Genomic DNA, 25,036 nt, shown 5'->3' on the forward strand with positions numbered 1-25,036 from the left:
ATAAACGTCATTCAGCCTACTTTAGAAAATATTTTTAAAAAGGTGAAGGAAAACATCGCGAGGAAACCCACATACCCGAGAAGTTTCGGAAGTATGTGACCTAACCTTCATTTGGCTGGTTTTCCCTTCGCGGGTTGGAAAGACAGACAGGAAATCACTTCTGTGAAAAACCAGACCTGTCAAATTTTTAGGTTAGGTGAGCGGACCCTGTGAAAAACGGAATAACGCTAGGGAGATCATTATTACCAATATACGTAATACTGCTGCGGTCACTTAACGTAATAAGTTGAAGTAAGACCCAGGCAGGTATCCGTCTCAACTTGAGTAAACAATTAGCGTCTACAGCCGCCTCCGTCGCAACTTTATGATTTATGGAACAAAAGTTTGAGTTTTAGAATACTTTGAGGTTAGCATCATCAAAGGAATGTATAAAGTTTGAATGGGGAGGTATAATTACGCCGATTTCTATTGTTGTTCGTGTCAGTTTCTTTGTGTAACTTGTTGCGTACGTGCAATTATAGTATGTTGGTCGATGGTGACGGCGCGGCGTGTCGTACACGTACGGTCATGAGGATTGTAATTTGTATACAATTTAGTATTTTGTCATATTAACTTTTTTGACTAATTGAACTGTAAGTCTATATAAATGTCAAATATGTTAATGCGACTCAAGTACTAACGTTATATTCGATAAGAAGTTATCCATACTTATGTTATAAATCCGAAAGGAAGTCTGTCTGTTCATTACATTTTCACGTCTAAACTGCCTGACAGTTTGGATGACAATTGATAGATTGAAATTCAGGGACGAACATTATATTATAATACTTTCCAGGGACGGATTTAATATACTTGCCGCGATGAACACAGCCCACGTGGACGAGGCAAGGACGGAAGGCTAGTATCTCCATAATACTGGTTTAATATGAGTTTATCACATAAGCAGGTTGTACAAGAGCAGTATATCTCACGGTCCACCGACCACAACCTCACTAACCCTCTGCACGCTGTAATCCACCCCGCTCGGGCGGCGGCACGTTGTTCCATCCATCAACTTTTTAATTTCCCTCCCGATGGGAGGCACTGCTGTCCTCTAAGTTTCACTCGCCCCTCGCTGACAGTTTTTAACGAACAACTTTCATTCATTGTCAAACTTTCAAAGCGGGTTTCTTGGTTCAATATCACTTCAACGTCAAAAAGTTTAGTCAACTGTAATAAAAAATGATTTTGGAAAATGAATGGCTCAATCATACGTAAAAATAGATGTTGTGGGTTTGAAACGAATGAAGAACATTATGAATTATGTATTTCTTTCCCTGCTGTATAGTCTAATATACCTACCTCTTAACGTCTGCAGTGACGTCACTGACTACATGTGGCGATATGCAATTTCAACATTAAGCAATTGTTCCCGCAATTTTGACGGTAATCTACTTGCGTATGCGTCTCGCACGTCGTCTGGCATTTAGGTCATATACAGATGACGCTATAAATGGGAGTCTTGAAGAGTTAAACACGTGCTAAAAGCTAACACATGGTAGCAGATGGTGGCACAATTTATGACCTCATATTACACCCCACAGCACAGAGTTTTATAATATTATGTGGATATAGACTCCACGCACGTGTGAATCCGTAATAATAAAAGTACTCGGTCGTATGAATATGCTCGTAAACCGCGCCACCTGGACGAGGGTCCAGCGGAGCCCAGACGCGCGTCTTTATGTGCTTTAAATTGGCCCCGTCTGCTCGTGAACTCGTGACCTAACTCGTCGTCGCCCGCGCTCCCTGTGACAACAAGATTGATGACGTCAAGTGGTCTGCAACAAACATTTTTTCCGTGAACCCTCTTCAGCCGGCGGACCTGCTCGGAATACATCGTTTATCCTTCACCCGCAACTCCTCGACACGTCGCTCTAATATGACAGCGGCTAAATGTTCGATCGTGAGCGTGATATGAGCGCGATGACGTCACGCTGCGTGTGGGCGCCTACCGCGTGTGACGTCATCAAGTCCTCGCGTGCAAAGCGCCGCGCTACGTTATAATTGAATGAGGTTTCTCTGTTCCAATTACGCGCCTTGAATGTATAATTCTTAATGAATGTATAAGTCAGGACAGACTTTTAATTCCGTATTCACTTGAGAGTCAGGTAAAAATGGAAAATATTGTATTTTAAATTAGAATTCTTGTGTTTAAAAGAGAGTTTTACTGTTTGTTGTTGCATGACATCTGTGCCAACGTAATGACAAGGGATTTTAAAGTAAGTACATTGACCGCTTCGACCACAGAGTTGTGATGGAGGATGTGCGACGTCACGTGGCCAACAATGAGCCGGGATGATCCCGGCTGCACACACGGCGCTACACACGGGGACACATTCATTATAACGGATTAAACATGTTGATACCGCTCACAAAACTCGTATAAAACCGGGGATTTTTTCAGCTATTTATAGCGTTAGGTAAGTTTTCTGTTTTATGGCTTGTTACACAGGGTTGAAAGGTTTGCTTATAATATGGGGCAAACAGCGGTTTATTATCGCGTGTCATCATAACGAGGCGCGACACAGTGGCGCCCTCACACGTACCGGCCAGAACAAAGGTGTCATGACCTGCCCCCGGAGCATGCTTCATGCATATCGCGCGCGTTACGATATACGAACCAATAGAATTGCTTTATTTATCGCAAAGATAATAGCGTTTGTCCATCTAACGCATACGCTATGCGTTCAGCATGGTATGGGGGATTTTTTACTCGTATGGGTTGTGAGATGAACTACCGTCTGCATCAACACTGGTATCAGGGTTACTGTTGAGCCATTAAACGTACCCATCATGACGCATGTAACGACTACATAATGATGATGCTTTTGATGTAATGGCTAAATATAGGTCCCTTGACCGTCATAGTAGGTTCGACTCCCGGTCGAGTCAATTTAGAAAACGAGAATATATAAGTTGACTTGGGTCTAGGCGGAGTATGTACCGATTGACGATAAGTTAGATATTAGGAAACCGACTGATATTTCCGGCCAAAAAAATATTCTTTCTACCCTAAAAAGAAAAAAGAACGTCAGTGACACCGCGCATGTTTATTTACAAGAACTTTAAAATCGGTAAAATTCTGTCAAATCTAATAATCTCTTCTGAAATCTAATGAAAAGTGCGTCACCTGTTCCCAAGGAACCTCGCTCCGGGAACAAAGGACACTATACAGAAGAAATCCCGTGAGTACCAACTTTTCCCTTGGTCGGTACTTTGTTTGGGCGCTTGCATTTTAAAATAGTAAGTTTTAGGCCTTCAACACTATGTCACAGACTATCTCTATGCCATTGTAATAGCTTTAGCACCTTATTAGCACATATAAGTAGGTATTTAACTTTGCTTCTTAAAAAAAATAATTCCGTAAACTATAACGCGCATAGTTATAAATGTCATTTACTTAACTCGCTCTTGTTCCTGCTTGCTCAGTACGTGCCACTGTCTATATACAGTCTCAGTAGGTACAGTCAGTCCGCCGTAATCTTCTTTATTCTCAGTCGGTACTACAGACAGTAGGTAGAGTTTGTCGTCGCGGAAATTACATTCTACTTTGTTCTTTTCTTTCCTCGCTGGAACAATCGCTGCCTGGAACCACTTCATTAAGTAAATTATCTCTCAGGAGGCAATCCACAGCCCAGAATGAGCGGAGATTTGTATGAAATTCTATTTAATTAGTAAAGTAATTGATCAAAGGCGTTTCTGTATTTTGTATAATGCAGCGCCCGTCATTACTGACTGGCGTTTCGTTCAATGTGTGTGTGTGTGTGTGTTTGATGTATCGCCAGGTCTCGCTAATGGAAATTGAAGTTGGGTTCGAAATAACATCCATTTACTTTTGCCATCGGTTTTTAATTTCCGTGTGCGGTACTGTTGGCAATGTGACACGATGCATTTAAAGTTTCCGAATATGAATGTCGAATTTAAGGTTTTAATGCACCGACCCGCCAAGGTGGCGTCGCCAAACAATTTATATTGAAAATAGCTTCGTTGCTAAAGTGTAGCATTTGTTTGGCGACGGTCGCCGGCGTCGTGGGCATGGCAATATACATATACGTCTTAGTAAACTATCGCGTAGGTTCAGCGGTTTTTATTACTTATATTGATAATACCTATTTTGAAAAATAATAATAGTCGCCGTAGGATAATGTTGTGAGGATATAGTGTAAAAAAGTATGGATTATGAACCACGTTGAATGGTTTACTACCCGGTGAGTATGTTGTACAAGTTCCGCGGCAGGCGCCGCCACTGAGGGAGATTAAACTTTGTTCCACCGGACATGACGTCACACGATTGCCCGCGCCGTAGCCCGGTTGACTTCTAAATTAATTACAAACAATAATAAGCTTACACTGTTAACAGCTGTTTGCTAGTACAGCGGCGGTGGATGTTTGTGTAGGCAATGGCGACAGTAAAATGTTGTTGTACATTGAAAATATGTTACTAAGTACCTATATATGTTACTACAGTCTTATGTACAAAGCCACGAAAAACAGAATTAAATAAAAAGGGCGCGTCACCATTTTCACTACGAGACACCGTGGCGTGGAGATGTCGACACGCCGCGCCGGTAGGATAAGATCCTAAAATCTTAGCAATGGATTCCATAGGCAGAATACTGATTGGGTTTGGAATTTTTGAAAAAAAATAATTCTGAAAACTATATTATGCATATGAGATGGGTGGGGATGGGTTGGAGATGTCCTTAGAAAAGGTTTAATACGACCTACTCTGAACCGGCGTGCGTGTATGAAGCGATTGATGAACGTGGAGGAAGCAAGAGAAGTGTGTCAGGATCGAAGCAAATGGAATTCTATAGTCTCTGCTTACCCCGGTAGGAAATAGGCGTGAGATTATGTATATATGTGTATATGTATATACTCGAAATGTTGTAGACATTGAAATCTTGTTGACTAACAGAAGCAAAATTATAACGACATCACTGCATACAAATTGTTATTAAATTTTTTGGAGCGTAAAGGAAAATGGAAAGAAATCTCTTCAGTCGGGATTATTTTGCTTTTACACAGCTTGTTTCTATCACAGTAAATACACTTTCAATTAAATTTGAATACAAAGGGTATCGAAGTATTGCGGTGTATCGAACCGTGCCATTTCGTCGCTACAAAAGTTCGAAAACAAAATAAATATTCAATAAACACGGACGGTGAATTGAAATATTTTGCAGTGAATATTGCAATGAGAGATTGGAGTCCGTTTATGTGTTTTATCTGATCACTGAACACTCGGTGTTTGCCCTCCTTTACACATTATTGACTTACAGCTTTATCAATATTGAAGATGTGACTCATATTGTTTTTAATACAATTGCTTTTCTTCGGTTTTTATGTGTTCTGTATTTTGATTTAGGTAAAAAGATACTCTCGTTACTAAGCAGGCCTGCATGGCAACGGTCGCTCGGCGCGGTCGTGGGCTGTGTCTATTACACTGGGACCGATGTAAACACACAACAAGCAACAGGTGTCTGTCGTCCCCCCGACCTACCGGCCGCTTGGTTGGCGACCCCATGACTCTAATGTAACGTGAAACATGACATTGCTGCCTGACGTCTTGGTGCCCTGACACGGGGACGCGGGAGGAGCTCAATGCTGAGAATGCTGTCCGGGTGGCAAAACACTGGGCTGAAAAAATCTTAATGCCATCGAAACGATAAGACATTGGTGCTGGTTCTAGCAGACAGCAGACACAGGTTACAAACGTGTGGTACACACTTCTATCACGATCGAAGAGAACCCAGAACTCTTAGTTTAGGAATGTTGGTGTATAAGCCGATAAAATTATGTTAATAGCACACGTCAAACAAGGTGCATACGAGTACCAGCGAGAAACCTATTTTATTCGCCCGGGTTATTGCTTCATTAATTTCGTTGATTTAAATATTTATTATAAATCTGTATAATAAGTAGGTACATCATAAGTCTCAGGAGTCAACTCGCGTATATTAATTAGTTAAAAGAACCTTTTAAAAATCTGACAGCGTAGTGTCCTGTCTCAAGTTTTTAATTAATTTAACAAGATGGGGGGTTATGGTAATGATTTGACACATTTAGGCCCGCAACGCTCGCGGTGCCATCTCTGTGTGCGATGGGGGTCTTAAGTAATTTTATTTTTTTTATTATTATTTAGTCAAATTCAAGTGCAAGAAGAGTGAGAATTATACGTTATTCCAAGAAAGAAAATCTCATGAAGCTGTTGTTCCTTTACTACAACAATTTTAAAAGTAGAGGTATAACTTCGGAGTTACGTAAACTATTTAGCATTTGAGGGCGTTCGTAATTGCTTGAAAGTTTCGATAGTTTTAAGTGCCTGGGGGTCAAGTTTGTCGAACACTAATTAGTTATGAACTGGTACAGTTGAACATAAGTATTTTCCTCGTCCGGGGTCGACGTCTGCAGAGGTCAACAGGTCGCGTAATTGATACTAAATCACATGTTGTTCCTTGTATACTGTAACTGTTTAAACGTTAGTGTATTTATTATTGTATAGTTACTATGTTGTATGGCGAGAAAACAATACAGGATGTTGGTCACATCGTAACGAAAACTGAGGGATGATTTAGATCATTATTCTGAGTAGTTATCAAGCGGAATTTTCCGTCGCAAAAGTATGGTACGGTTTTGTTATTATACAATGAACCGTTTATTTCTCACCAAGTAGTTATGTGTTATATGTATATGCTCGTTAATAGCTCTATTGTGTCGCTGCTGTCAGCAAAACTCAAAGTTCTCAAAATGTTATCGTTTCTACAGCGCAGCGCCATAAAATGAGAAATGAAATGTTCTCATATTTTATAATACTGTATATTTTCAAGGAATTCACTGTTTTACCGCATTTTTGTGTTCAATATGAAAGAGTAAAATATATTTTCTTAAATATATTTAAAATTCTTGCAAAATATTATCTTTGGCAAGTATTTAATTAAAATAAAATAGCGGAACTAGTTGAAGCGGCTGCATTCAACGACGACGTACTCGTATTTTATAAAAGCACGGATTGTTATTTAATGGAGGAGTATGACGCGAGCCACAGTGCTACTGTATGAAATATTAGTTTTGCTGGATGGTGCGCTGATATAATATTTACGCAACTACGAGTAAAAGAATGTCAACAGTTTTTAAACTGATTTTTGTTTTTATAGTTTCATGCACAGGTGAATACCTGACAAAGAGAAAATTAAATCGAAAAAAATGTGACTCGGACGGGACTTGAACTCACATGTCAAGCCGAGACGAGCGTACCATTACACCACCGGGTCCTCCTCCTACCCATGCGAAATTCTTTCGATCTATGTGTCGTCATTAAGGCAACGCCGCCGGCGCAGTTTTTAAACTAGGTTCCTATTGACTACATTTTCAAACATAAGTGATGGTGGAACGTTTACGTAGTAAAAAAAACTTGTACGACCACATAGATAAAGTGTTATTCGAATCAGTAAGATAAGCTCAAACTTAAACTATAATAACTGTTCTTGCTTAAAGCTAATATGTAAAAATAAATAAATAAAGTAAAATTAAATTCATACCGACAAACATACCCCGTTTTACCTTAGTATTATATCAAATTAAAAAGTAAAAAATATTTTTGTCTATGACAATTCTGTGACAAGCTCTCGTAAATAAAACAACGCAACGTGATAACAAGTCGTTTAATTTCCGAAATACACTGTAATTCGTGCAAGAAACACCATCAACCCAACAATAACATTAATAACCATCTGATGAGTCCAATATTTGCCCAATAAACGAGTTCAGTCGAAGTTATCCTGTCATTTTAATAAATAAAGGACAATGATTCGAGCTTCCCCTCCGGTTAATTGAGGGGAGGCCTGTGCCCAGCAGTGGGACGTATATAGGCTGTGTAAGTGTGTGTGTGATTCGCTTTTCCAAATTATTATCGCTACAACATCAAAGGGTACATACAGACAGACGGACAATATTAAACTAACACAGTTAATGGACGTTTATTCGGCGGAGACACAAAAAGGCTGACCTTAATTCCATTGCCATCAAGTTGAAGGCAATTTGCATTTTAAGCAAAGAAATAAAAGCTCCATTTTTGTAGCTTTGTGCTTGTAGAGGGCTGGAGTTGGATGATAAGGGATGGTTTAGCATGACGAGAGAAGTGGAAGAGGAAGGATGTTTACAACACGTGCATTTTAACTGGACGTCTCCTGATGATGTAGTCAAAAGAAAAACTCGTGGCTTCGGAGTAGGGGTTAGAGGAGTTTAGTTGATTCGCGCGAGTTATATTGTACTCATAGCAAAAAGTCTCTTTATTGCACTTTATATCCAGTCAGGGAACGGGTACCAAACAGTATCGATGTCAGACGAACCTATCTACCGCGGCCAATCAGCTTGCGAACACTTCTGTACCTCAAAGTCGATTATTTTCCTCTTTCATCGTTTCGCTATCGGCACATTTCCCTCCAACGTAATCCTCTCAAACAACTCTATAATTATTCGTTAATTACTTATAATTAGCTAGATCCGCTTTACAAACAATTTATTGCTTCAAAATTCCTGGTAATAAAATGAGGCTTTCAGATAAATGATCGCATAATACTAAACGAGTTATGGGAGGATATTTATATTAAGGGCCATAACTCACTAGGACACCATGGTGGCGCCACTTGGAGGTGGTAGTGTTTACACAACTTCATACATTTTGTCGCTGGATTATCTCATTATCTATAATCCATACAGATATAATCCTTACAGTATATACTCATTGTGAAGGTGAAGTTTCTGGAACATCTGTAACGGTTTATAAAATCTTTCACTAATAGAAAGCTACACTATACAGGGTATTAGTGACATCGTAACGAAAACTTTGAGGGATGATTCAGACCATGATTTTGTGTTGATATCAAGGAATTTTCCGTCGCAAAGGTAGAAAATAATAAAAAAACTAAAATTTACATAAATTTACCGACAGGAAATTCCACTCAACTCAGAATCATGGTCTGAATCATGCCCCTCAGTATACGTTACGGTGTCACTAACACTACTTGTATGGCTACCTGTATGTACTTGTACGGGGTGTAAGTGAATGAATTTGGCTCATATCAAGTGGAATTTTCCATCGCAAAGGTATAGAAATGAAAATAAATTTAATCAACTAAACAAAGTCATGAATTTTGTGACAGGAAATTCCACTTGATATCATCTCAGAATCGTGGTCTGAATCATCCCCCCAGTATTCGGTACGATGTCACAAACACCTGTGTATAATAAATAAAAAATAATATTATACTTTTTTGTAATTTTATATTATTAAGTATTTAGTCGCGTACGTTAGTATTGTAAAGTTGTAAGAGCGGATGGGTGTTTATATTATTAAGACACGTAATGGCCCCGATTCCTGCAGACACCTAATTTTATTTTATGTTATAACTATCATTTTCTCATCCACCGAAAAGGACAGGGACAGTTGATTGACAAATGCTCATTTTAAATTGAATGAATAGCCAGATTCAAATAGGTACCGTCACCTGTCACCTTAATTCTGTCGGGCACAATGTGAAATTTTTAGAAGGTTGTTTAGATTTTTACCAAAAATTGACGTATGTTCCATAAATTTTATGCCTGTCGATTACTCGTCCCTTTCCTTTTCGGTGAGAAGAAAATGACAGGCGTAATTTAAAATAAAATTAGATGGTGTGTACTGGAACCAGCACCAATATAATAATATTGAAGTATATTAGCATCACAACATTATACCGGGATTTTGCCGCTTTTAAATCAGCTTCAGTGTGTACGTGTTGTCTGGGACGGTGTTTATGTTTACTTCATTTCATTCAACGTGATTTATTGTATTTATAAAAATATTTCACGTACCGAAAAAGATCGCATATTTTCTTGAAATTATTAGCGGACCACAATTGGTTAATGGCGGCCCTAGAGTGATTGATTAACTGAAAGCTACTTCCAAACAATTTTCCTTCCTCCTTACCTTTCAGAATAAATCAATGTACTTATATCCCGACGAACCGCACCCACGGCCCCGCTGTTGTATTGCCGACCGGAGCGAGTGCTTATACAATTTAATAATCTATTATACCTGCTTACTTTGTTATTCACTTGATAGCTGTATTTTGTCTGCTACTGTGCAATCGTTTATATGTCATATTCGAGAAAATGTTACTGAAGGTATTTTGGTTATCATCATCTTCCTAACGTTATCAGGTTTCTCTCCGCTTACCTAACCTGACGATTTGACAGGTCCAGTTTTTACAGAAGAGACTACCTGTCTGATTTTCAAAACCGCGCCCAATACTAGTTAGGTCACATACTTCCGAAACGAATTTCTCGGGAATGTGAGTTTCCTCAATGATATTTTCCTTCACCGCTGAGCACATGATAATCATTTATAATCCAAATATAAATTCTAAAACAAATCCTAAAAGTAATTGGTTTAGGCCCGTGTTGTGATTCGAACCTGTGACCTCATAATGAGAGTCAAGCGTTCTTCCAACTGGGCTACCACGGCTCATTGGGGTTAAATCAAACATTAATGTGTTTGTTGCAGATCTGTGTTTCAATCAACAAAGTGGAATCCTGTGGAGGGGTGGGTCCTTCTTTATTGTTAAAGGTCAGTGCTACATTACATTTATATTAATACAGTACAATACAATACAAATACACTTTATTGCACCAAAATAAAAAAGAAATAATTACAAAAAGTCTCTTAACTAAGTACATGGCAAATGGCGGCCTAATAATAATTAATTAATTTTATTAATTTATATGTTTAAATTGTTATGCAAATGTGTTCATTAGTTTCTTTGGTGTAGCTATACATATAGCGAGCGCATTCAGCATACATACATAAACAGCCTATATACGTCCCACTGCTGGGCACAGACCTCCCCTCAACCAATTGGAGGGGGTATGGAGCATACTCCACCACGCTGCTCCAATGCGGGTTGGTGGAGGTGTTTTTACGGCTAATAAAGAAAGAAAGAAACGTTTATTATAAAGGGACACCACAGTAACAAATACAAAACAAATAACAAATATATAATATAAAACACGGAGTAACACACAACTTACAATCAAACAAAACACATAATAAAAACAACATACACGAGAAATACAAATAATTGCACCATTGACTCCAAACCTCTCGAGTGTGTTAAAAAACAGAAGGACCTTGGCATAACGATAACAAATAATCTAAAGTGGGACGAACACATTATTGGAATCACTAAGAAGGCTAACTCCCTCCTATACATGATTAGAAAAGCTTTTTATCATATAGACAAGGAATTGTTTCTTAGGCTTTACAAAACTTACGTCAGACCGCTGTTAGAACATGGGTTTCAAATATGGAGTCCTTACTTCCGGAAGGACATTGCATTACTAGAGAGAGTCCAAAGAAGAGCAACAAAAATGGTGACAGTCCTGCGTAATGTTGAATATGAGCTTCGACTATCTACACTTGGTTTAACCACCTTGGAGTATCGTAGGCAACGTGGAGATCTCATTGAAACGTTTAAAATTCTTACTGAATACTATAATGTTAATGCCTTGAAAGACATCTATGTACTGAACCAAAACATCAATCTGAGAGGACACTCGCTAAAACTCTCACGCTCCAAAGGTACTAGCAACCCTCGATATCACTTTTTGCCCAACCGTGTAGTGGACGCGTGGAATGAACTGCCAGAATCTGTGATCAGTGCTCCCTCAGTGAACTCTTTTAAAAATAGGCTTGACAAATATATGAACAATCATGAGCACAAGTGAAGTGATAAGCACGCATCAGCACAAGGTGCTGCCTGTGCTTCCAATAATAATAATAATAATAATTGAGCCAATAATAATAACCGCGACCAACGGCTCAACGTGCCCTCCGAAGCACGGAATCATCAACTTTTTCGGACAATCAGGTGATTCAAGCCTGAAAAGCATAAAATTCTGTAATAACACAGAATTCAATTAGCATTTTAAGTTTATGAGTTTAAATTCATGTTTGGATCATAGATAATAATAATTAATATCCAGGTATCTAGGATTTGTGTCCTGTTAATGGCAATAGCCAACCAACCCGCAGTGGAGCAGCGTGGTGGAGTATGCTCCATACCCCCTCCGGTTGATTGAGGGGAGGCCTGTGCCCAGCAGTGGGACGTATATAGGCAGTTTATGTATGTATGTTAGTGGCAATAGGCTCGGCCCTCTATTACTAAGACTTAAACATAGCTGGCGAGGAGTGGGTGTGTGGGCGTGATGCTATATCATTAAGATGCTTAAATTATTAAGATTATCTATGAAGAAATTGTCTATCTACCTATTTATTGAGAGATAGGGTTGGTCAGAATCAGAATCAGAATCATTTATTCAACGTAATTATCATGGATAAACTTGTTGAAGGTCAATGTAACATTTTTGAATTTACGTCATTTCGCAAGGTGTTATGGCTGAGGAGAAGAAATGACAAGAAACAGCAACACATCTTTTAAATCAATGAGGGTACATTACAAGTTATTTAAAACTAGAGGAACACATTCAGAGGAATACCAGACATTTTTATCATTTAGGTAGTCATTAATCTTATAATAAGCTTTTTTACATAAAGTAAGCTTCACGTGAGCTTTAAATTTATTCTCTGACAAATTTAAAATATTATCTGGTATTTTATTGTAAAAACGTATACATAACCCCTGTAATCGACAAGAGCACCGCAGATAGACAGACAGCAAAAAACAATAACGTATAAAAACATAAAATCAATAAAAATGTCATTTAATGACAGGCCGGAGACCAGCCAGTCGCTGCCTAACCAAATAGTTTGCGACAACCCCAAAAAAGATGAATTTAATTTACTTAATCTAGAATTTTGAACAACAATTTTATTTCACCATTCGGGAGTATCCTATTCATCTAAGTGTACTTTATTACGCAGTGTGTTGGCTGTAAGCCTGGCGATTTTCTTTCTATCTTCCCGTCTGTCGATATTTGTGATCCTATATTATACGAAGCTGATGCTTCTGTATCAAATACATGAACTTAATTAATTAATAATGTCCGCAGTGGTGTCGGGAGCGAGCGTATGTTCTCATATTATCATACAGCACTCAGACCGTTGTTTATCATGTGACATTGTCTCGCGTCGCCGACAGATTTCCCTCGGCGATGCTGTGATACGTGCTGTATATTGTCGTGTACTACAATTGTATATTGTTCTTCTCGCTCTAGCGTTTATCCCGGGTATTCCCAAGTTTCGCTATACATGGAGCTGCCAGGTAAAATTTACAGGGAATATACTTAATTATCTTCTTATTGTGTCGGTTGTGAGGTGGAATACCAGCCTCATCAACTCTGGTGTCACGGATATTATTGAGCCGCCAAATGTCCCTGATATGGCTCATGTATCGATTACTTACTTACATCAGGAAATAGTAACCGAGACCAACGGGTAAACGTGCCTTCCGAAGCTACTTAATTATAGGGCAGTTACATAGCTTTTATGTTGCACAGGGAGCGAATAAAAACATAGAACCCATTCTGTTGCTTGTCTTCCCGTACATGTCGTAAAAACCGACAGAGGGTTTCTGTATTTTCTATCACTTGTGATCATAAGGTTAATTGTCAAACACACAACACACACAAATAGGAGGTTCACAGTTAGTGTATAAATTTTTGTCACTGGAATAGTGTGGACTATTCCTTTCCATCTAGTGATACTGGTACAGTTTTATGAAGAATTGAATTCCGGTGTGGGCGTAAAGGGTGAAGGCACGGGGCGGGGTGGAGGGGGGTAAGATGGTGTCCGCTGCGAGATTGTCGAGACATTAAAATAAAACTGTTATCCCCGCTGAGACGATTAAACAACAATAAGCTTAAACGCTGAACTTTTAATATAAAAATAATGCTTTTCTGCCTTGAAGGGGCGACAGTAATAACGATAAAAAGATGATCCTGGATTATAACTGCTACTCCAGCAGTTTACTTGTAAACAAGTACTGCTACTGTCGTATTAACTACTTATTAGAATGTCTTTTGTTAGAACAGACCAATATGAATACGCTGTTGACGTTATTAAAAATGGTTATGTTTTATCAAAATTGCATTTATCTTTTCTTAAATAAATCGCATAGTGAGTACACAGGCGTCGCTATACTAGGTATCTATCTGATTTGCTTACTCTATAGAGGCTGGAGCCTGAACTAAGCTATGTAAGTATAACAGGCACCAGGCCACCAGGCAACGATTATTATTATAATGTATTGAAACTTTAAAATACGACTACGACTCATCGTACTGTTTAAATTCTTTTAATTTATGTTAAAAAATAAATATTATAACTTCCAAACACGATCTACTTTCTTATTGTTATAGCGATATTTTCATTTATCTCTTGCAAATTAATACAAGTTTTCAATGAATGCAGGCTTTTTTAGTTTGCAATTTTTAAAAACCCGTTCTGTGTATATACCCGAGTGCATTGCATATATTATGAGCTCTTTTTATTTTTCTTTAATGGCAATATTATAAACGAGAAAAAAAAATAGCATAAGAAAAAGTTAAGTTGCAATGTGTGTGCAGGCCCTAGCACGGCTTAAAGTCCCCATGGGTAACAAACTGTGAAGCCTCCAGCCGGTAAGGAGCCTTTTGAAGCGAGATTCTATTTGAAGAGAACCACCATATTTTGTTGAGTTAAGGTCTTAACTTGGCGATACTTAGAAAGACTTAAGTCGCAAGTTGAGCTAAGTAAATAACACCTTGTGGCTTTAGTTGACTATGTAGGTACTTCTACTTTCTTAAGATTGTATGAAGCTCAAACTTAGGCTTAAATATTAGGATAAAGTATCGTATCTACGACGAGATAAACGCCCGCGACATGTGTCGCGATATCGTGTCACTCTGGTGACATGTGTCATACGACATAAATTTATTCCCAAAGACATGACAAAATAAGAATTTATTTTAATTGCATAAAAATGGTATAAATTTATTGTCCACCACATGGTTCAGGGAAATATTATAATCATAGAAATCCACTCACTCAAGCTTTGCCAATGGACAAAACAGCAACAGGCGTCTTCTAGGAGGTATTACTATTATTCAAAAAGATCGCATCGAATCATCTCTGGCTTAAACGTATCCATCTAACTGGCAGCCATTTCAATAGAATAGAATAGAATAGAATAGAAATTGTTTATTATAAAAGGACGCCACACACAAATACGAGACAATAACATCATTTTTTTTTACAAAACAATTACAAAAAGCATAGAAGGATGTTCATTACAATGATCATAAGGTGGTGGTGGACGTCCTGAGATAAAAGGGCCTCACTCAGCACAAGTCGCGGCGTGAACCACGACGCTGGTATTATGTGGACCCTGTTGGGTGAGGCACGAACGTCGTGCTTCATAAATATACGTTAATATTCGTACATACATAGATTAAATATGAAATTACTATATAAATTTCCACGCGACTGCATTTATTTTTATTTTTAAACTAAGTGACTATCAGTTTTACACGCTGCGATATAGCTCCATTACTAGCTCTGAATCTCGCTGTATCTTTATACAGAGCCGCATGTTTTTCAATTGGAAAAAATGTCACCTTCGATCCATTCAGTGTCAAACTTCCTGAAACAAATGTACTTACGTATTTGTCTGTTCAATAAGATAAGACCCCTGGGGTCAACATCTTTAGTTTCTTTCTTAAAAAATATTTATTTTTGTATTAAGGAAGAAAATATTCCCGTGCCGCGCCATTGACTGTTATGTGTGATAATGAATTGTCATGTTGAATAAGAACATAATTATACTGGGTGTTAGTGACATCGTAACGAATACTGAGGATGTTGATTCAGACCATGATTCTGAGTTAAAATCAAGTGGAATTTTCCGTCGCATAATTCATGATTTTTTTTTAGTATTTTAAAATTATTTTCAATTCTATACTTTTGCGATGGAAAATTCCACTTGATATTAACTCAGAATAATCAGATGAATCATCCCTCTCAGTATTCGTTACGATGATACTTACACCCCGTACAAGTACATACGGTAGCCATATAAGTAGGTATGGGTGTTAGTGACACCGTAACGAATACTGAGGGGAATGGTTCAGACCATGATTCTGAGTTGATATCAAGTGGAATTTCGTGTCAAAAAATTCATGAAAATTTTTCTTTTCTTTTTAATTATTTTCCAATCCATACTTTTGCGACGGAAATTTCTACTTGATATCAACTCAGAATCATGGCCTGAACCACCCCTCAAAGTTTTCGTTACGATGTCACTAACACCCTGTATAATGGCCCCGATTCCTGCAGACACCGCCTAATTTTATTTTAAGTTATATCCGTCATTTTCATATCCGTCGAAAAGGAAAGGGACGGAAGATTCACAGCTCTTAATTTTAGGAAGAATGAGTAAATGAATGGATAACCCGGCCGAATCAAAAGGTACGTCGCTGGTATGCAATCCGTTTGACGTGCTGTCTACTTAACTGTGTCGGGTTATTGACGGATGTAAAATTTTTAGACGGTTGGTTTAGATTTGTGCTTAAAATTGACGTGTGTTCCATAAATTTTATGCTTGTCGATTACCCGTCCCTTTCCTTTTCGGCGGATAAGTAAATGACGGATATAACTTAAAATAAAATTAGATGGTATTTACAGGAATTAGCACCAATGTGTGAAAAAAAATGAATTATGACGTGTCGCGTGACGTCACGAGTGCTGCAGGTGTCACGTGTGTGACGTCACTCGACTCTGTCTCGCAATCGAACGGTTCTCGCGATTCAATTACGCGCTGAATTCATAACTCTCGATCGCTGACACTCGATACAGATCGATAGGAAATTCACTTTGAAAATTGTACGAGGTTTAATCTCATTTTTCTTCGTAACCGGATAACTTGCTGTAATGTGTTGAACTGAGCAGTTTTATATTATAAAAGACGTATACATATAGATAACGTAGCATCACGCCTGTATCCCCGAAGGGGGTAGGCAGAGGTAAAAGCGTGTGAAAATCTATCTGTACGGTTTATGCCCATTTTGGGACGAATATGAGGGACTACCTGCCCCGGTAAAGATAACCTACCGGCGTATCTGTATATATGTAGTTACTAGACAGTACAGAGCGTATTATTTTAGTTTTATAAGGTTAAAATGAGTAGATATACGGTGGTATGTCGTCGAAACAATCTATCACTGTATTATGTTAAATATCCCCCAGAAGATAGCTATCAGTAGCGGGACACGGGGGAAATTACATTCGATACTTAATTCCTTTAAAAGTGTACCACGCAGATTGTATACATATTATGTTGAATGTGTGTGAGTGTGTGTGTCCATGTGTGGTCGCACATAACCCACACACTCGCGGACGGTGCCGGTAGCCTGTCATTATTTCCGGTATTCCAGTAGTAATTAAAACGTAACTTGATATAGCGGCACGCTTTCACTCGAAACATTTCCGTTCAAAGCCAGTTAGTTAAAATTTTAATATGTTGCCAATTAGACAGAGACAAGTTTGTAAAGGAGTGGAGGATAAAAGTTAAAGCAAAGACAAATATACATCGCTTGCAAAGAGGTAGAAGTAGGGTGAGGGAAATCGATAGAAACTTGTCAAATTACAAGCATCACTCCCATAGAGGTAGACAGAGGTGAATACGTACACCCACTAGTGGCCAGCTACGTCTAAGTCCCATGTAACAGGGGGCGAGCTATTGCCATCAACCGGGCACAAATCTTGGTAACCACGTCATATCAATTATCTATGATCTAAACATGAATTTAAACTCATAAAATCAAACAGAACAGGGCTATCACGATTTTTTATTTGATTTTAGGGCTGTAGCACTCGCTATGTTGAGACCAATTATTTAATATCTGACATGAGACATGATAATAATCCAGTCAGAGGGCATTCGGGCGGCTTGATAGCTCTGGCGAATGCGTTAGCTTCTAGTCCAAAGCCGCACTGGAGCGGCGTGGTGGAGTATACACCATAACCCTTCCGCTCGATTGAGGGGACGACTGTGCCCAGCAGTGGGATGTATGTAGGTTGATTTTGTTTATATTACGTAATAGTATTATACCTTAACGTGCCTTAACGAACCTATATTAATACAATCGTTTCCAGTTCCGTTAATCCGACCAAATAAAGGAGGCCATGAATCAAGTATCACAACGAATTAGCGGCTTATCGGAGCTGCATTAGTTACACGCTCACTGGACGGAGCATCACGAATTGGGGAATCTTGTTAATGTGCTCATTTGTCCTAATTATGTTACAACATCTACTGCTTGTGTTATTGATTATGTTTGATGAACAACTATTTAGTCATCGTCGTTATGAAGCTTGCCAAGAGAAAATAGGCTTCTTGACAATCTACTTAAATGAGATGTGTTTTACGAAACCAGCCCAACACATGTTAGGTTAGCATACCTTCGAAAATACATTTCTCGAGAATGTGGGTTTCCTCACGATGTTTTCCTTCCTTGTCGAATTTGTTTTCGATTTCATGTTTGGAAAGCAAGCAATTATTGCTTTAGGCCTGTGCTGGATTCGAACCTGCGTCCTCAAAGTGAGAGGCAAGCGTTCTACCAACTGGGCTACCACACCTCTATTTTCTTGTTGATCAAGGGATCATTTTGTCATTCATTTCCTTTTAAAGATGGTCCACTGCACAGTGCTTATTATTCCTCGCCAGTCATCACATATCCCAATACAAATGAAAGCTAATGTCCATGATCGTGTATCAAATATGTCTGGACATATTAGAAAAACCGGCAAGGCAAGGCTTAATCCCTGGGGATGGGGATAGGAAGCAGAACGCATTCTAGGTTTTATATTAGTTCCAGTATACTTGTATGCTATAGGAGAGAGAAGATAACCGGAAATAAATCACGGGATATCGTCCGCGCTGTGACCCGCCGTCGCTGGCGTGGCCTCCATTACATTGGATGGCGACAGATCGCTGCTCGCTCACGGGGATTACCTTCATATCACACGTTTTACTAAAAACTGTTACATAATGTTGATATCTACACACCGATCCATCATTATTTCCCTAGCGTTAGTTAGGCCCGTCCTGGATTTGAAGCTGTGATATCACACAGTGAGTCAAACGTTCTTCGGCCTAGGCTACTACAGCTCTTAGCTCTTACTGTAATTCAAGTATTTTTACTTTGATCTTCAAGTATCTCTTTGTGCTTTGCAACTGCGGGGAAATTCTTGTCATTTCTGTGAAGAAATTCTTTCAAAAATGTACACCACACTAGTGGAAACAGCTTACGTATGTCATATTATAAAGTCCAATAGTTAGGTTTAAATGCATACAGTGTGAATGTAGTGTTAATGTTGGATTGTTCATAACATAACTTATTAACCCTTTCACGGGCAGAGACCATGGGTCATTGATGGTTCATAATAGATAGTATGAGTTAGAATCGGAACGTCATTAGACGTTCTGTCCTTGAAAGTGTAAATTTATCAGAGTCTCTCAATATCACAGAAAACTTAACCCTTCCTCGCGTCACCACGTGTTTGTGGTGGCTTCCTAATATTGCTCGACTTTGACGAACTAATTCCCAAACGTCGTCGGTTGGAAGCAATTAATTTATGATGCACGGGAACATGCAAGCGTGAGTTATTAAGAGCTTGTAGATGAGGTGCTATAGTGTACAGTGATGGGAATATTCCCAAAATTGGAATTTTCCTGTTGTAAAAACTCTTTATTACTTATTAAGGACACTGACTGCTTTTCTTTTTCAAATTGTTCTTGTTGTACTCTGGTCTTATCTGCTGAAAGGTTAGATAATGAAGGTATTTTTACATAAGTTCAGCTCCAAATAAATTCTTTCGGAAACCTTTTCTATTGATAAAAATATTGTAAAGAAATACAACAAAATAGCATTTAAGTAACCCTGTAACCCTGTAATACAACTGTAATAATTATCTTGTAACACGCAACATTCACGAATAAATATTTTTGTATTTGTATTTTGTATTTGTAAGTAAGTGATAGACGACGAGCTGGTAGTGGTAAATGAATCAATATAGTTCCCATAAAATTTATGGTTGTCTGTTGTTGAATTACGTCTGGACTAAATCAAAAGGGACTGACATGAGGTTCATCTGGTAGGCATGTAATTGCTCGCTCCGGCGCCGGTTATGATCACGTTTAACGGCCACTGATCTCACCCCGCTCACCCCCGCGGTCCCCCCCTCCTGGTTGACATTACACAACACGTGTCTACGTAATACAGTACAGCACATGTAATACATACGAAGGCTCCATTAATATTTAATATTTAATGTGTGCAGTGAGACAGCTTCAATGTTTGAACACCGTTTGTAATAAAAATGAGATTAAGAATAGTTTCAAATGAATACACACTTTGTTTCATTAAAATACAGCACGTGCCCTCTGAGACTTATTATTCTAGCCATAGATGCGGCCAATCAGCTCGCGACAACAAATACTTCAGGACTCCGATACTGACCCTTCCGGCGTTGTCGACGATTTCCCTCATTTAGCGCTAGGTTCCAACTCAGATGACGCCCTGAGTCGAGGTTTGTGCCTAACTGGGCACCCTCAAGCGTGTTGTCTCAAATTTTGTATCGGGTGAGAGCCCTCAGCGCTCCTCGTTTGTCCGGCCAAGTAGTTAATGCCATATGCGGCTTACAAGTTACTTAAATTGAATTATTTAACTTTGCACACATAATAATAAAAGTGTGCTTAAAGCGAAACGTTGAACGACACGATCCCCGCAGGTGATATATTGATAAAGCTCTCGTTTCAAACAGCAGCTAATTTGATATTTACTGCGCGTGCGACTTTTCATTCTGCCGCCGCCCGCGACGGTGGTGCAGTATGAAATGAACAAAACGGTATAGAACGTTTGTCACAGTGAGTAACTTCGAAGCTTCTTTAATTTTAAAACAGTTTATAGAACAAGGCGACTGCGAGGTAATGGAATCTGGAATAAGGTTCCTCTGGGAGGAGGTAATAGTGTTATGACGTCATCGTCTGAGAGGTTGCACCTTTCAGGTAGCGGGACGTTGTGCTTGCGCGAATCATATCACAGACATGTAAATGGTGTTACTTACGGTTCATATAAGTAATTATCACTTGAAAAATGTACTGAAACAGTTTCATTATTAGAATTAAGTAGATTTATTCTTAACAAAACTATAAAGATTCATAAATAGTAAAAGAAATGTTGTTAACAAGATGTTGTTAATGGTTCAACTATTTTATATATTTTTTTAATGTATTGTACACACAATTATGTAACAACTGACAAGTTCTCCAGTAGGCTGCAGATGTTACCAAGTAAATTGTCATCCAGTTGTCCTGGTTGGGACGATTCCCCTTGTCCTCGTGGACTGCCAGTAGGTGTAGTAGAACATAACCGGCGCGTGAGCACTTCATCTTCTTCAACTTTACGACTGTTTATCTAAACGTACCGATGTAGCTTTGAGATTTCGTGAAACGTAACAACAATAAGTACGTTTAAAAATATAACAACGGCCCATTAATTTCAACAATAGGTTTATTACACGGTCCTAATTCGTACAGCGTGATTTAGCAATGTACCAGGCCATCGCCCACAGAAAACGTCAATCTGTTTTTGAGTCATGACATAAATTAGTCGCTCTGTCTAAACATAAGTTACATGTCTGTGTACATAAGTTTATAAATAAACACTTATGGTGTATAAAGGTAACAAGGTTTGGAATCCACTTTTAAGAAAGTAAGCTTTTCTCATCCATAATTATATATTTTTGTATGTATGACCATAAAAGACCGTAATTGAATTCTTACACAATCGCTACAGATATTGGTTCGAGATTTCGTCAATCCGTATTGTTTCTGTGATGAATCCGGGAATCAATCAAAGTTTGAATTAGGGTTGCGTGCTGCAAGATGATAAACTTATCATCATTGTGAGGCAATGGAAATTATTAGTTTATTTAGTATTAGCATGGAATAACTAACATATATAGGTCTTAGTAGAATTCTGGAGAAGAACAAAGCTATACAATTATTTATCTAATCATTACAACTATAAGATTCCATACAGGCATATGCCAAAGGGTAACGTAGACACATAAATATATTTATTTATTTTATTTATTAAAGGTCACCAACAGAGTTTACAACGAGTCTCTTACAGTAAAGATCTTCATAAAATGACATAGTAATTGTTACCCTAATTATAGGTGACAACGGCATGCAATGGACTTACAGCAAAGATAAACTAGCCTAAATCTAATTGTACAAAAGAAAAGCAAAAAAATAAAAAGTAAAATGTAAATTTAAAAAATATATAATATTTAAAGATAACAAAATGGTGAATGCGACCAACAATGTGTCAGCCTCGCGCAGTTCAGATACAGCATCAAAGCCATGTAAGTACATACACAGACACAAATTCACAACCGCGCTCACCAAGAAGAAAATATAAACAAAGATTGCGATAAATATTTACAGTTAGGTGCTAAACTTATCAAATACCCTTCATTATAATTATACTAACCTATAATCACATAATATTTTAATTATAGCCTCTGCGGACCTCGCCAATGAGGAAGTCGACAGGTCTATTTCCTTGGCAACCTCGTTTGACATTATTTAGTGCTCTGGTAACGGGGTCTTATCTCATTATGTTAGTTAATGCGACTCTTGGATACCCAAAATGATTCGCGGACTATGCCTCTCAGCCATGGGGTCATGCTGCAGATATGAACAGCATTTTTGTTCTGCAAAAGCGAGCCATTCGGGCGATTTACAAATTGGGACCCAAGATGTCACTTAGAAATAAATTTAAAGAAATTAATATTTTAACTTTGGCATCACAATATATCTTTGAAAATTTAATATATGTAAAAAAACATATAGGATTATTTGCAAAAAATAGCGATCGGCACATTGTTAATACCAGGAATAAAAATAAACTTGCTTTACAAGTCAGTCGATTACATAAGATTACTAAATCTTTTAAGGGGCAATGTATACGTTTTTACAATAAGATTCCCATTGACATTCAGAATTTGCCTTTCAACTGCTTTAAGACAGTAGTTAAACAAAAACTTTACAAAAAAGGTTATTATAAAATTTGTGATTATTTAGAAGATATGAATGCATGGGATTAACTGTCTGAGAACTGATATTAGGCAGCTAAATTACTCAATTGTATACTTACCAATATTTTATGTTTATTTTTATTTTTTTAAAGAACGTCTAGGGCCCTGTGCCGAGGTTTTTCTTGCAGCTTCTTTTCCCCGGCTATACAGGTTGTGAGAAGCTGCAGTAGTTTTAGGCGGATGAGATGTTCGTTATGTAAAATTGACGATTCAAAGTGTATGTTACCTACTGAATAAAGATATTTTTGAATTTGAATTTGAGCCGTAAATTTGGGACCTGCCGCCCCATAGCTTGTAGAATACCAGGGTTATGTAGGACTTTATGTTTGATGTGACTTATGGTAGATGTGCCGCAGATGGCGTTAACTACTTGGCCGGAAGGACCGCTCGCAATACCTTCCAAATATACGTAGTTATTGCTAATTTCCTTGTAACCTCCAGCTTGTAAATTTTGCATAAGTTCACGCATATTCACTATAAGGGTAAGCAGAGATCGAATGCCACGTGGCACGACGTCCTATTATCGCATCATTGACTCTCATAAAACTCTCCATAATATCCTTAGTCAAGCTATATACGCAGTACACCTACGCGCTCATCGCGTTGAGTACTCTTGACCTGACTTTTATTTAAACCATCCTCAATTTGATCACGTTATTTTCGTCTATACGTCCTTCTTCAATTATATCATCTCGATTTTCACATTGTTATTAAATTTCTATTGCAAATTGAATATACGCGAAATGAATAAGAGCACTCTGCTCAGACAGCTAATTTATTCTTAAAAGCTTTATTAACATAATCATTTATCCTCTAAAATACGAGTGCCAACTACTCTGACTGCTATTAAGTGCTCTAATGGATTATTGTAATACGATTATATAAATTATCTTAGGATTTTAATTGTCTAATAAATAATAGTTAAGTATCATATCTATGAGCTATTTGTAACATGACGAACACTGAAACTCGATTTTGATGCATTGTATCTTTATACGCGACATCAAATGACAAGAAAAACGAAACGAAATTATGAGGTTAAGGAAACGTAAAAAACCAAGCACACCAAGCTTTTTCAAGCACATTTAGCTTTTTAATCGAGCTTTTGTTTTTTTATGGTTACAAGTATGATGTATAAAACACACATACACAATACACGTACATAGATAAAAGTTATATACTTATAACTTTTATTTTATACTTATGGCCGCTCCTTATGTCATAATTTTAACATTTATTGTTTTGGCGTATAAAGTATATCAGTACATAAATAAACAGTATTAGCACGTGACGTGTTGGGTGCTCACGTTCACAGCTTTACCGAGGAATTTGTTCACGTCGTATAAAGCCCGCCGATCCCGCAAAGAATGCTTTCGCTGTGGGGAAATAACATTAGCTACTTCAAAGTGTATTTAAGTGTTATAAGTGTTCTGCTTATGAATATACTTAGTACAATATTTAGTAGAAATCCAACGTCTAGCGAGGTCAAGGTCTTAAGTCGTCATCAGAATTGACTAGTTGGAAACTTGTTACTTTTTGCTAAACGTCCAAATACGAAATCACTATGGAATTTGCATGGATAGCTCACTGTGACGTCACAGAAAACGTAATAAATCTTCTTCCTTAATCTTCTTCTTCTTCTTTCTTATGTTTTCCTTGATTAGAATTCATAAATAAGTGAAAATGAAGATGTTTTTCGCCAGTTTTAGATCTGTCAAAATATATTAATCAGAATTTCATAATTTATGTTTGACCTAGAATAGTACCCAATTAACAGAATGTTAAGAAAATATCATGATTTGCATTATGTATCGAAAGGACAAACACATATTGGGTGGTCTCTATGTGAGT

General features: G+C 38.0%; 1 protein-coding gene across 3 annotated transcripts in view; it reads left to right on the plus strand.

The window, feature by feature from the left end:
• LOC126371942 (calcitonin gene-related peptide type 1 receptor) overlaps positions 1–25,036 on the plus strand; it is a 123,851-nt gene that overhangs the window by 17,344 nt on the left and 81,471 nt on the right. For 2 of the 3 annotated variants that reach the window (XM_050017399.1, XM_050017403.1), the window contains exon 2: positions 10,589–10,651. The exons of the other annotated variant lie outside the window; for it this stretch is intronic. The gene's annotated coding sequence lies outside the window, so the exon portion shown is untranslated. The remainder of the gene's footprint in view (positions 1–10,588; positions 10,652–25,036) is intronic. 3 annotated transcript variants of the gene reach the window in all.

Source organism: Pectinophora gossypiella, chromosome 13 (genome assembly GCF_024362695.1).
Source record: "Pectinophora gossypiella chromosome 13, ilPecGoss1.1, whole genome shotgun sequence".
Taxonomy (NCBI): Eukaryota; Metazoa; Arthropoda; class Insecta; order Lepidoptera; family Gelechiidae; genus Pectinophora; species Pectinophora gossypiella.